This window comes from Berghia stephanieae, chromosome 6 (assembly GCF_034508935.2).
Source record: "Berghia stephanieae isolate SIO BIC M18660-M18661 chromosome 6, UCSD_Bste_1.3, whole genome shotgun sequence".
NCBI classification, from domain to species: Eukaryota; Metazoa; Mollusca; class Gastropoda; order Nudibranchia; family Aeolidiidae; genus Berghia; species Berghia stephanieae.
In genome coordinates this window covers 52888726-52903488 of record NC_088365.1, presented here as the reverse complement: position 1 = coordinate 52903488, position 14763 = coordinate 52888726, and the positions used below count along the sequence as shown (strand labels likewise).

Sequence of the window (14763 nt, the reverse complement as noted above, 5' to 3'; positions counted from 1 at the left end):
TATATTATATTCATTCCCAGATTGGCCTCGTTCACGGGAGAGAATAGAGGGAAAGTCACGTCAAAAAAATGTGGCTTTCGCACAAGCCAGCAAACATCCCACAGGCCTGGTTAAAAGTTATGTAAACTAATTCATATAACAGTAACAGCTTCCAAAATATTTTTTTTAAAGAACAAAATATCAAACACGGAACGTTTTGGGCTCAAAACCCTTCTCCAGCCAATAACAAAAACATTCAAAACGTGAATACATTCCCTTTAAATCCAAACAAACATTAAATACGGTGGCCAAAAACCATCTTTGCAAAATAATTAAATAAATAAATAAATAAATAAATAACAATTGAAATCTAAAACGAGAAGAAGAAAAAAAGAAAAAAGACAGAAAATACAATAATAAGAACAGGATGGGTAAAATAAAAGAATTCTTGAACTGCGTTTGAATGTTCGAACGTGTTTTCAATGCGCTATCTCAAGGTCCCGTAGCGGATTTTTTATTCAGGAAAGATGTCTTTCTCACTGCTGTTATTTTGTTTTAAGTTATTTTAATCTGAACATTTTTTCTCCCGACTCCATTGAGACCCCAACCGTGTTACACCGTGGCCTTGTCTATTCCATTCCATAACAACAACAACAACTCTAAAGACTATATACTACAAATCCCATAATCACTATGATACAATATGGTTGGTGGTCACAGACAACCCAAGCAGCAATGGGTAATGAACAAAGCATGTCCCCTACAGCATACGATTCAATACGGATCTCTAGATATTAGTCATATGTTACCCGTCGTGTTAAGCTGGTGTTATGTAAGTCGGACTGAACGGGATGGCGACAAATAAAAAGCCAACTTACTACATAAATAAAAATGAAGAAAAGTCAACGGTGTTTATATATATATATATATATATATATATATATATATATATATATATATATATATATATATATATATATATTATATATATATAAAGAAATGAAATCCACTCTCTTGAAAGATTTCTGGCTTTATTTTATTGTACGTTATTCAGATTATGTTTCAGATTAATGTATCTTTTTTAAATCATTAAATTCTATCCGATTAAAACACGGAGTAGGCAACTCTATTATTACCGTTATTAGAGGATGGGTCACAAATTATGTAGATCGTAACAGTGCCAGAGAAAACCCTTAAGGAGTCCAGAGGAAATCCTCTTATGGCACTCTCAGAATTCCTTCATGAGAGGCGTGCATTAATGTGACAGGCATTCACCAAAAAACAGTGGCGGTCTTGAGTAAGGGTGCTGGTGTCTTTAGCCCGCCCGGCCACCGGTTATAACAAAACAATGGGTCCTTGACGTAATGGCGTTAATTTACTTTTGTTTATGAAGAAGTATTAGGTATTAAGATTTATGATTGAATAACACGCATACAAACTTACACGTGGATATTTTATATGTGCGTAGTAAACGTGTATGAACATATCAGTTAGGTGAAATAGAGAGAAGGGGGGAAGAACGAGAGAGGGAGAGAGGGGCTACAGAGAGAGGGGAGGAGGAAAAGAGGGGAACGGGAGAGGGAGAGGAGAGAGGGAGGGGAAGGGAGAGAGGGAGGGGGAGGGAGAGAGTGAGAGAGGGTGAGGGAAGAGAGAGATAGGGAGAGAGAGAGAGATGGAGGGGGGGAGGAGGAAGAGAGGGGAGAATAGCGGAGAAAGGATAGAGGGGGGAGAGGTATGAAGCCGTCTTTCAGTCCCTTTAGACCAGTGACTTCTTATATACTATCAGTAGACAATGCTTTAGACCAACGGAGTTGATCATAATATCAGAACGTGTATAAGCAAACAGTATCAATTTCTTGCTAGCCTTTGGATAGGAAGATTTATTTTCTTTCGCAAAGAACCTTCAAAAAGATCTAATGACGCGAGGAATTCTCAATCACTACTCGGTGTGGACATTGATGAGCAAATAAAAACAAACAAAAAAAAAAAAAAACTGCAACAGGGCCTGGCGATTTATCTACACTAGGACCTATTGGGATGTATAATAATGCTGAAGCACACATGAAATTCCTGCCAACAAAAGTTGAAAGACTAAGTCCATCTCAATGGGAAATAAAATAAAAATCCCCACCCTTCATTGGTCAGGTGACCTCTTCAGCGATTTCCTGACCACGAAAGAATGAGCTCCTATATGTATGCGAACGCATGAGTGTGTTTGTGTGTGTATGTATGCGTGTGTGTATGTGTGTGTGTGTGTGAGTGTGTGCAGGTGCTAGCGCTTGCGTTTGTGTGTGTTGTGTGTATATATATATATATATATATATATATATATGCATGTCTGTTTGTGTGTGTGTGTGCGTGTGTGTGTGTGCGTGTGTGTGTGTGTGTGTAATGTGCGAGTAGAAAAACAGAAGTGCATAGCGCATAAAGGATGGAAAGATTACAAAAACCCATTACTTCCTATTTCTGCCAATGATAAAACGTTATTCCCTTATCACACATTGTATGCGATGGGTTGCAGGAGTCAACAATAAATATATATACAAAATAAAATAAAAAGCACCAGACGGTGACACGAAAAGCCAGTGGTTTTCAAACCGTGATCCTCGCCTCAAACGGATATGAACGCTAACAGATCATAAAAATCTTCCCCACGGATCAATCAGCAGTAAACCTGAAAGGCGTGCAAAAAATTGGATCTCAGAATAGGTTTGGTTCGCAGTGGCGGCACAGCAGGGGGGGGGGGGGCAGACGGGATGGAAAGAGAAAGAGGAAGAGAGTGATGGAATGGAAGAAAATGAAGAGAAAAATAAATAAATAAATAAATGACGCCCTTCCACCACGGCATGGTGATATACCGTCACCAAGGCGATTCCATGACGGGATATAGATAACCCATCAAACAAACATTTGATGTCAACAGGAATCACCCGCCATGTTGTTCAAATTAGTCAATCGGGGTTAATGATCTTGCCCAAGAAAAGAAACAACAACAAAAATAATAATAACAATAAACAAGTGCCTGGAGCGGGACTCGAAACTGTTAGCTTTTGGGCCGCGATGCAATGTCTTAACCACACGGCCACCACCACCCCCCCCCCCCAATCTTTATCTTTAAAAGAGAGCGAAAAACAGCCTACTTGACAATCGGAGCGTCGTCTATTCAATAGTGAAATAAACAAGAAAAACATCCCATCCAACATTTCCATTCCATCAAGGACGATACAGTCTTTGTCGTGTAATAATTTGTACACGGTAATAATTTGTATCAATTATCCCACCGGGGAATTTTAACAGTTCAGAAGCCCCTATTAACAAAATCCACGGGCCGTTCCGTCTCAAGAACTGTAGAGTCTTAGAAAACTGGACCCCATCGGTCATCAACCCATAGAAGAACAACATTGCCGTAACAATGACAGGTTCTGACACATTTGTAGTGATTGTGACATTGGAGCGTGAGAGAAAACATGGATTGTTTATCCGATCCCAACAAATAACAAAGTTGAAAGGTCCAGATATCCGACGACGACCGCTACTGCTATCTGTCTGTGACCGTCACGTGGTCAACTAGAATTAACTGACCGTGCTCTGGAATAAAAACTCGTATAAAAAAAGTTGGCCAGTAAACTCGTCCTTCCAATATCGATCGATTTAAATGACCCTTATCTTGGCAAAAAAAAAAAAAATCTCAAAACTAGAATTTCACGAAGTCTACAAATAAGTCCCAGGTTTGAGAATTTAGGTTAAGATGAGGGTTATTTAAATCAATCGATATTTCAAGGATGAGATTTCTGGCCAAATTCATAAAGACGAGTTTTTCCAGAGATTAACTGGTTTACCAATCTAATATGTAACCCACCATTTCAATGTGTTGTCATGGCGGGTTGAACAAGACGACAAATGTCTAATTTACAGTCAAAAATAATCAGACATTCCAACGTATAATATCGAGTCTCGAGCATTTATATAGCACAATATCCAATAAACGTGCTGAAAGCGCTATACAAAGGGTCCCTAGCCGACAGCAACACTTAACATATTATTAAATGGCGAGATATGACGTCTGTTAGGCGATACTACAATTATTTCGTTTCGGACAGAGACGACGTTGTTAATGGTCAAGTACTCATTTCACACCTCAGCACAATGAGAGAATGTGAGTAAAGAGCCTTTTCAAAGGACTCAACTAAGCGCTGCTCGGAGCGCGCGGCCTCAAAACCTGGACCTTTCGCTCCGAAAGGCGAGTGTCATTCCACTAGACCGCATGACAGCACTAATATGTATCTGAAATGAAACAAACAATCCGAGTTGCATGATGACGCTTGTATGTGTATGTCCATTCAATTCTCAGAGATTCGTTGATCCCATCACACCAGTCCTGAACCCCCGTATACTCTATAGTATTCTATGTTCCAGTCCCACCCAATCGGTTACATATCATTCTACCGTGTTAAATCTAGCGAGAGAAATCTCACCGACAACATCACAGCTAACGGGAATGGCCTTGTCAAAACATGTCAACAACGGGCGGAGAAAGGTGGAAAATAAAAAAAAGAAGCATAAAGATTACCTTCACGCACCAGCCAAAGTGATACAAATGCTGCTAGAAGCTGTTACTAGCATGTACATGGTAATATACAAAAACCAATATAACATCTTGGAGACAGAACAAAATACCAAACAAGGAACGTTTCGGGCTTAAAAACCGTCTTCAGACAAGAACAAGAATTAATTACCTAAAAACCAGACATACGGTCGTCGAAAATATGTGTATTTAATAAAAAGAATTTTTATTGCTTTCAGTTAAATTCAATTTATTGTTAATCAGTTTCTGAAATTTATCAACACAGCTCGAATGAAAGTATTTACTTTGATGCTTATTTGAAAATCTAAGTCAAAGATTCCATTTTTAGTAATTAATAAATGGCATTTAATAACTGAGTATCCGATTTGTCCAGACATAAGACTGTTTTGACAGGCCTGGTCATGACAAATTTTGACCATCACCTTTGACCTTTCAAAGCAATTTACTAACTGAGAACAAATACCAATTTTCAGACGGACGCAAACCAACACGAATAGCCACTTCCTCGATAACGATTATAACCAATAGCCCCACCATTAATACGTTTCATACAGATGATCATGTCAAGCCACCGTCTAAGGGATGTGCAGGGTACAAAAATCGATTAATTAAATAAATAATTAATTAATAATAATAATAATAATAATAATAATAATAATAATAATAATAATAATAATAATAATAATAATAATAATAATAATAATAATAATAATAATAATAATAATAATAATAATAATATAAATAATTAAATAAATAAATAAATAAATAAATAAATAAATAAATAAATAAATAAATAAATAAATAAATAAATAAATAAATAAATAAATAAATAAATAAATAAATAAATACATCTAACTGGATCAACACGATGGGTGACATATTCATCAAATCAATGCTTCACAAAAACAGCTTCAACCGACGCAAAGTTATTTGCATGTCTGATAACCCAAATTCTTATGGTCTATTGTTGTAATGGAAATACTCTCAAACCAATGTAAAATACTGTCCATTACAACAATGTTAAATCAGCCCTATGACATTCCTCTCTCGGTTGTCAGACCTGCAAAACATGTGCACACAGGCTTCAATAAATCAATTATAATATTAAACTCAATACCGATCACAAGTCCTTACCTTGTGCACGTCGTTCGATCAGCCCAGGCCAGCAAGACTCTACACGGCCAAGTGATTTCCCATCGACTCCCAATCAAAGACAATCACACAGGCACAGAGATTCGATCACGATCAGCTCCTCACACAATCACCACACCTGACTGACACCACTACGATACCAACACTACCACACCACACCACACTGACACTACGACTACGAATACGATACAACCACCACCGCGACACCTGATTCAAGACTCCAGCGAGCCGTTACAGGTGAGTGGTCATCCCACAAACCACATCACAACACCGTTCCGTTGTACTGGACCTAATACATGGCGATTATTATGATTATTACTACTACTACTACAACTCGGCCAGGTACGACAAAAGCTACATAATAATAACAAGTGAACGGCTACGTTCCGAAGCAATAGCGATTAACGAACGACGTGGAGTAAAACCAAGATCTCTGTCCTCATATCTACGATTTCTTCCACGTCGTTCGTCGATCGCTGTTGGTAAGGATCGTAATCGTTAACTTGCTATACCACGTATTCTGACAAATAAAAATAAATAAATACATAAAAACACGTATTTAACATTTTGGCAAGAAAACTCGTCCTTCAAATATCGATCGAATCAAATGACCAAAAACTCCTGAACCTGGGATTTCCGTGAAGTCAAAGGGTTGAGAGTTCTTTGGGTTTTTTTGTATTTTTTTTTTTTTTTTTTTGGTTTTTCTTTTTCTTGACAAGCGGTCGATATTAGAAGGACGAGTTTTCTGGTAAAACATTTCTGATACGTTTTTTTTTTTTTTTTTTTTTTTTTTTTTGTTTTTTTTGTTTTTGTTTTTCCGAGTACAGCATAGCAGATTATTTGACCACGCCTATATCATGGGAAACCGTTCATTTGAGCAGCCATGCAAATCGATAGACATACAGCGTAGCCTTAAAACTAGAAAAACTGACGTCATGATTGTTTTCTCTATACATTTGATGCCAGTCATTTGAAAAGAGGTCGCAGAATAAAGGTTTATTTGGTTGGGGGGAAAATTCGTCTTTTTTTTCATCTAGAATGCCAGCCCCTGATTGGTGGTGGATCCCTCTATAAATAACGGGGTATCGACATCTCACAGCCATAGGAACGGTATCGAACTCGGGGGAAGACGATATCTATTTACGCCCGGCCCAGTCCCCGCGCTTCCATATCACCCAGCAGTGATTTTGAGGGGGGGGGGGGGGGGAATGGGGAAAATGCATAATTGAACATAGATGTCCCGAATTCAAATATGTATCCAAATATACTAGCCAATCTCCTGTGCCGAACGGTGCAGTCAGTACAAGGTGATACAACAACAACAACAAAACAACCCGTTCACTGGACTATCCAACACAACCACACGTGTCTGCAGCCAGTCGTCTGTCCCCGTTATACAAGTCGCCGAACACGACGCAACGGGTAGGATGAAAGAAAGACAAGAAAAGAAAGAAAGAAAGAAAAGAAAGAAAGAAAGACAAGAAAAAAAAGAAAGAAAGAAAAGAAAACCACCAGGAATGGGAGAGATGACAACAGACGTGTGTGTTGTTTGTTTTCTTGTATTCAGTCATGCCAAATACTACGAATATTTCGTAAAAATACGATTTTTTGGCTTCACAGAAATAAATCGACATTTTTGATTCAATACAATGTGTTAAACAGAAAACGGTGGTGCCATAAAGCATCTATTCAGGGTTTTGAAGGCAGATTTAATATTCAATACTGATAACGGTAAAATATTAATTTGTAAAGGTAATTGTAGTAACTTCTATTTCTTCCCTCTGAAAACTACGAATTGTTAACATTTCAGCATGTATTGTACAGCCTCGATCTCACCAGGTCTGACCCAAGGCAAGGGGAGGGAGGAGGGACTCCCAATGGGCAATGTGTTCAAAACCATTTTTTTCATTTATTTTCTTATTCATTTATTTATCCATTTTAGTTATTTTGTCTATGACTAAATTTATTCATGTATTTTTGTATTTATCTATTTATTTATGTATTTATTTATTTATCTATCTATTCAGCATCTAGATAGATTATATGTATTTATTAATTTTATTCGTTTATTTATATATTTATTCATGTATCTATATTTATTTATCAATTAATTTATATATCAATAAATATTAAACATAAATGAATCGTCAAAATTAATCAAATAATTAAGTCAGTAATGGCCGAATTAATTAATTTATTTATTCATTAAGTATGACTATTAATTTATATTAAAATAATTAAACTACGAGAACCGCCACCATGGATGGTAATAAGACAACCAGCTAGTGTCAGGACTGCCAACTCCAGGAAATATGTGGTGCCATGAGCGGTGCCATCTGTAAACTGATAGAAGAACCAACAACAGACTGTCATAACTGGTCATGGAATGGCATACAGCTACAGCTCTAAGCCTGATTTGGCACACGAGGGTCGACCTGTATAACTATTGACTTTGGGCACATACTATATTATAATACAGGCTACTCTCTGGGTTAGACTAAGTGGGGTTGTCACTCATTATGCCAAAATTATTGGGGAAAAGGAGGGGGTTGAGGGGAGGGGAAGACACTGTGGCTAAGTAGTTAGAGCACTAGAATCACGAGGCCAGTGTGATTCGATACTCACAGAATAACGAGTGTTTTTCTATTGTTTTTGTTTCATTTTTTTTTTTTTTGGGGGGGGGGGGGCGGGAATTATTTGTTTGTTTCTGGTTTGTTTATTTGTTTGTTTTTGTTGTTTTGTTGGGTTTTTCTTTTCTTTTTTTTTTTTTTTTTTTTTTGTTGTTGTTGTTGCTTTTTTAATGTGTTTTTTTCCCCTTCTTTTCTTAGCATAGCTATTTCGATCTTTACAACAACAACAATAAAAGTCTGGTGTAATTTTCATATTATTCCAAAATGTTGGCATATTTTGAACGAAACATATTTACAAAGTATTAAGATTTTAAAAATAGATTTGCAAATGATAAAAAAATATAAATAAAACAAAAACAGACATTTTTTTTTTTTAATAGGAAAAAAAAAAAAGACTAGATAATGAAATAGATACAAATTCAATCTGGAGAAATCCGTGTGTAAACAAAAGGCTTCCTGCCACTAAATCAACGACACAAGACACAGCCATTGAGATCGGGAGTAGCGATACACACACACACACAAAAGACATGATTATATAAACTACAATGGGGGCAGATAACATGTCGGACCCCTTGGAGTTTGGACCTTTGCCAGGGGTTCGATTAGAGTTTTGGTATTCTACAACTGTCAACAAGACGAAAAGAAAGAAAAGAGGAATGGCTACGAAGAGGGGAAGAAAACAAAACAAAACAAAATCAAACACAATAAATCAAGAATCAATCAGATAAAAGAATCGAACGTTGTCGATACCAATAATTGCGCGGCTATGTGGTCTTGTTCCCCGTGTGGTGTCCGGGGTCCCTCAACTGAGAGGGTCAAGAATAGCCCAACGCCAAGCCAGCGTGTCGTAAAAGGCGACTAATGGTGTGTGATTCCCCCATCTTTGAGTCACCTGGTCCTCCAGGTTGGGGGTTGGCAAAGGGTTAACACCCCTTTCCGTTAAACTCAAACCGTTACAGAAACACAGACAGACAAACCAAATCCTTTTTTTAGCTTGGGCGACCGAAGAGTTTCTGGAATTACAGAATTTATGAAGGACAACAGACAAAGCCGAAAGGACTCTGCTGACCCGATGACGTCTTCGCCAAACAAGCAGCTTCGAATTGCGTCGTGGAACGTTCGCACCATGTATGAAGCAGGAAAAAGCTCTCAAGTTGTGACTGAGATGAGAAGATACAGGCTGCATATACTTGGAGTAAGCGAAACCCACTGGATACAATCCGGACAGAAACACCTCAAGTCTGGGGAGAAGATTTTATATTCAGGGAGAGGGGACGGGATTCATACACAGGGAGTAGGAATAATTCTAAGCAAGTTTGCCCAGAAGTCACTGAGAGGATGGGAACAATGCGGAGAAAGGATCATCATGGCGTCCTTTACAACACGGAGTAAGAAGATCAGCATGAACATTGTACAGATCTATGCCCCAACAAATGATGCAACAGATGAGGACAAAGATACATTTTATGGTCTGCTACAACAAGTCATTGACAAGTTGCCAAGGAAAGACATCAACATATTGATGGGAGATGCTAATGCAAAAGTGGGACAGGATAACGTAGGCTATGAAGGTATCATGGGACGTCATGGCATGGGAGAAATGAATGATAATGGTGAGAGATTTGCAAATTTCTGTGCATTCAACAGTTTGGTGATTGGAGGATCAGTGTTCCCCCATAAGAGGATCCACAAAGCAACTTGGGTCTCACCAGATGGTGTGACAGAGAATCAGATTGATCATTTTTGTATCTCTCGTAGATTCAGACGTTCATTGGAAGATGTGACAGTGCGGAGAGGGGCAGATGTTGGATCAGACCACCACCTGCTATTGGCAAAGCTTAAGCTCCGACTCAGAAAACACGGGGCCAGATCACATACAAGAAGAAAATTCGAGGTGAATGCACTTGATGGGGAAAAGAATGAGGAATTCAAACTACAATTGAGTAATAGATTCCAACCTCTTACTGAGCTCGAGGAGGACATAGATGTAGAGTCACATTGGGCAAAGATCAAGGAAGTTTACATAACAACTTGCCACGAGGTATTGGGGGTAAAGAAATCGGAACATAAAGAATGGATAAGTCCAACCACCTTGGACCTTATTGAAAAGAGGAGAACAAGGAAGGAACAAGTGAATGCAAGCCGAACAAGGGCTTCAAGACTGGATGCACAAGAGCAGTATCGAGCCATAGCTAAGGAAGTCAAAAGATCTGTGAAGAAAGACAAGGAAGCATTCATGAACAGACTTGCAGAGAAAGCAGAAGCAGCAGCGACTGGAGGACACATGAGGATCCTTTATCAAACTACCAAGACACTTGCTGGAAAATATGGGAAACCAGAGGTACCAGTCAAAGACAAAGATGGGAAAACTATTTTTGGAAAAGAGGCTCAATCTGAACGATGGAGGGAACATTTCAACTGCCTTCTGAACAGACCACCACCAGACAACCAGCCAGAAATTTTGCCTGCAAGGAATGAGCTACCAATTAGCTGTGATCCACCATCGATAGCAGAGATTGTGGGTGCCATTAACAAGATGAAAAGGGGGAAAGCTGCTGGACCAGACCAGATTCCACCGGAGGCTCTAAAAGTTGATGCGGAAAGAAATGCTGAGGCCCTGCACCCACTATTTGAGAGAATCTGGAATGACGGGATATTCCCAAAGGATTGGAAGGAAGGACATCTTATCAAGCTTCCAAAGAAAGGGGACCTCAGTAATTGTAATAATTATCGAGGCATCACTCTTCTTTCTATCCCAGGAAAGGTTTTCAACCGTATTATTTTAGAGAGAATTAAGAATGCAACAGATGCTAAACTGCGGGACGAACAGGCAGGTTTTCGGAAAAAACCGTTCAACCACCGACCAGATTGCCTCTCTGCGAGTCATAGTGGAACAGTCTATAGAATGGAACTCTCCTCTTATTGTCAACTTTCTGGATTACGAGAAGGCTTTCGACAGTATTGACAGAGCAACATTGTGGAAAATTCTGGCACATTATGGACTCCCTGAAAAGATAGTAAACCTCATTAAGGAAATGTATGAAGGATCAAGTTGCAGGGTTGTACATGAAGATCAGCTGACTGACAGCTTTGAAATTAAGACTGGTGTCAAGCAGGGATGCTTGCTCTCTCCATTCCTGTTCATCCTTGCCATTGATTGGCTAATGAAGGAAACCTCCAAAGGGAGAAGAAATGGGATACAGTGGACCCCCTGGACACAGTTGGATGATCTGGATTTTGCAGATGATCTGGCTCTTTTGTCCCACACCCAGGACCAGATGCAAGCAAAAACCACAATTATAAACAGCCTCTCGGAATCAATTGGTCTAAGAATACACCCTGTAAAGTCAAAGGTCTTGAGGATAGGTACGCGTCAAAGGGAGCAGATCAAAGTAAAAGATCAGGAACTCGAAGATATAGACACTTTCTGCTATCTCGGAAGTATAATTGACAAGGATGGAGGCACGGAAGCAGAGGTGAAAGCACGAATAGGAAAGGCACAGGCTGCATTCACATCTTTGAACAGAGTTTGGAGAACTAAAGATATCTCCCTTCAACTAAAGCTAAGACTTTTCAACTCAAACGTGAAGTCTGTCCTACTGTATGGATGTGAAACTTGGAACGCATCACAGGCATGTATAAGGAGGGTACAGATTTTTGTAAACAGGTGCATGCGTAAGCTACTCAGAATAAAATGGATGGATAGAATAAAAAATGAAGAAGTATGGAAAAGAACACAGCAGAAACCAGTAGGAGAGGATATAGGAAGAAGACGATGGAGGTGGATTGGACACACGCTTAGAAAGAATGACTCAACTATAACAAAGAAAGTATTGGACTGGAACCCTCAGGGCAGAAGATCAAGGGGAAGGCCACGAGGAACATGGAGAAGAATTAAAGAAGCTGATATACAGAGAAGTGGTAAGACCTGGAATGAGATAAAAAAGTTGGCTCGGGATAGAGAAGGATGGAAACTGTTTGTCTGTGGCCTATACCCTGACCCAGGGTGAAAAAGGCAATGATGATGTGGTCTTGTGGTTTGTATAACATTCGCTTTCGGATCGGAAGGTCCTAGGTGCGAGCTAGCCTCGCTCGACGCATAGTTGAGTCTTTTGAAAAGGCTCTTTACGCACATTCTCTCACCGTACCCCGGTGTAAAATGAGTACCTGAGCGTTGTAATATTCCACAACAGGCGTCATGTCTCGTTCTAAATGTTACGTGTTGCTGTTGGCCAGGGAAAGCGCTTGGCGCATGTAGAGTGGATATTGCACTATATAAAGAATTCATTTAATTGCCAATAGAATAGACAGACTGACAAAAGGCGTTTCTGTACCATCTGTAACTCAAAAATACACAGTTATTTACCTCCCGTCAACTGGGGTAACTTTACCTTTAGGGGTAACTTTACCTTCAGGGGTAACTTTACCTTAAGGGGTAACTTTGCCAAGAGGTAACATTGCCTAAATAGGTAACTTTGCCTTAAGGGGTAACTTTGATATTGGACCAGTTAGAATAATATATTTAGTTTTGTGGTCATGATTTCTTTCCCTTGATAAAAAGTTCAGCCATTTAACCAGGATAATAACTACAACACAGCTGAGATGACTCAAAATGACCCACTGATCTACAAAGGCAAAGTTACTCCTTAAGGCAAAGTTCGCCGAAATCCCGGGTTTGAGAGTTTTTTGCCAAAATGAGAGTCATTTAAATCGAATCGATATTTGAAGGACGAGTTTTCTGGCCAAATTTTTAAATATGTGTGTTTTCAGAGTACGGCTGTATTGCTGATGTCTGTTAGGTGACAAATCCTGAGTTTTTGGATTGTTTCTTAAGATTTGAACCAGAGATACATCGACACCTACGTGCACATACTTCCAGGTCTGATAACCTAACGCAATAGGCTTCAAAAGTCATGACGTCACATCCCTCGTAATGACATATGGTGACTTAGTTACTGGTTCTAAACTATCGGAAAAATAACGGACGCCCTTATGAAATATTTCTCCGACGAGCATAAAAGTGTTTCCAGAGGAGAAAAACATAAATATGATTTTGTTTTGACTATAAAAATACATTCTGATCACATGACATTTGAAAAGTTCTAGCCAGCATGAAGAATAAAAAGTACCGATTTTCTTTGTTTATAACCACGCTGCTCCCCGTTGCCGGGCGACATGACAGCAGACTATTGAATCAAACTGTGGGCTGGATGAAAGTTGATTTTAATTTTAATGTACAAGATTTTGTGATGATTTGAGACTGTTTCCAATGCAAAAATGAGCCCAAAACAATTTGGGTTATCAGACGTGCACAACAATAAATATCCACCAAAGCAGACAATTTCTCTCCGCGTCTTTTGCTACAAAAATATCCCTTTTGGCACAAACTCAAAAGTAATTATAATTGTCTATGGCCACGAATAGCCGTCACAATGTCTAAATTGTTGTTGATAGATTGATCATTATGTTGTTGCTTCATTCAATCCCTCAAAACCTAACGAGGCATTTAAAGACGAAAAATCATTTCAAAAACACTTCAATTTTCAATCCTGACAAAGACAAGATCAGCGACGGTCGACAATAACGACAAATCTCATTATGCAATCACGTTGCAAGGAATGTGTGTGTGTTATGCATGCAGTGTGAAGACAGACGTAATCATAATACAGAATATACAGCCCTCGCCTTGCTTAAGGTAGAACAAAAGCTCCATTGAGAAGAACAGGCCCAGAAATTGTATTTTGACGGCCTCTTTTGGAGACAATCTTCTGTTCTGCCGTATTCTTGTAAAACAAAAACCAAAAACACGTAAAAAAATTGTTGGCCAGAAAACTCGTCCTTCAAATAACGACCGATTAAAATGACTTCAGCTTGTCAGAAATTCTTAAACCTGGGACTTCGATGAAGTCTTCAAGAAAAGTCCCAGGTTTGAGAGTTTTTGATAAGGTGAAGGTCATTTAAATCGATGGATATTTGAAGGACGAGTTTTCTGGCCAAAATTTTAAGAATGTGTTTCTTTCGGTGTACCGTAGGGTTGTGTTTGTGGAAGTCTGTGATTGTGGGAATCCCTATCAGTGGATTGGAATCAGCTCGGTTGGGATTTCTATGGATTGGAATCCGTCAGACAATGACAATATTATGATGATCTGATTCGGCAACGCATTGTCAAATCATGCGTGAATGTTGTTGTTAGGAGGGGGGGGGGGGGTTGGGGGTTGATAGATAATCGGTAAACCAAGAATAAAACACCTCAGGGTGACTGGTTCAATTTGGAGAGTTCAAATCGACTTCTGCTTTCACAGGAAGGTAAAACATTGAACACAATATCAACAACAACCATAACAACGACAACAACAACAACAACAACAACAACAACAACAACGACGACGATGACGACGACAACAGCAAAAACAT

At 39.0% G+C, this 14763-nt stretch overlaps 2 protein-coding genes across 6 annotated transcripts in view; both read right to left on the bottom strand.

The window, feature by feature from the left end:
* Positions 1–14763, bottom strand: part of LOC144975254 (uncharacterized) — a 178948-nt gene that overhangs the window by 79082 nt on the left and 85103 nt on the right. The window lies entirely within an intron of this gene.
* LOC144975252 (uncharacterized) overlaps positions 1–14763 on the bottom strand; it is a 63314-nt gene that overhangs the window by 22781 nt on the left and 25770 nt on the right. The window contains exon 1 of one of the 2 annotated variants that reach the window (XM_078919167.1): positions 5699–6142. The exons of the other annotated variant lie outside the window; for it this stretch is intronic. The gene's annotated coding sequence lies outside the window, so the exon portion shown is untranslated. Of the gene's footprint in view, positions 1–5698; positions 6143–14763 lie in introns of those variants that run through there. 2 annotated transcript variants of the gene reach the window in all.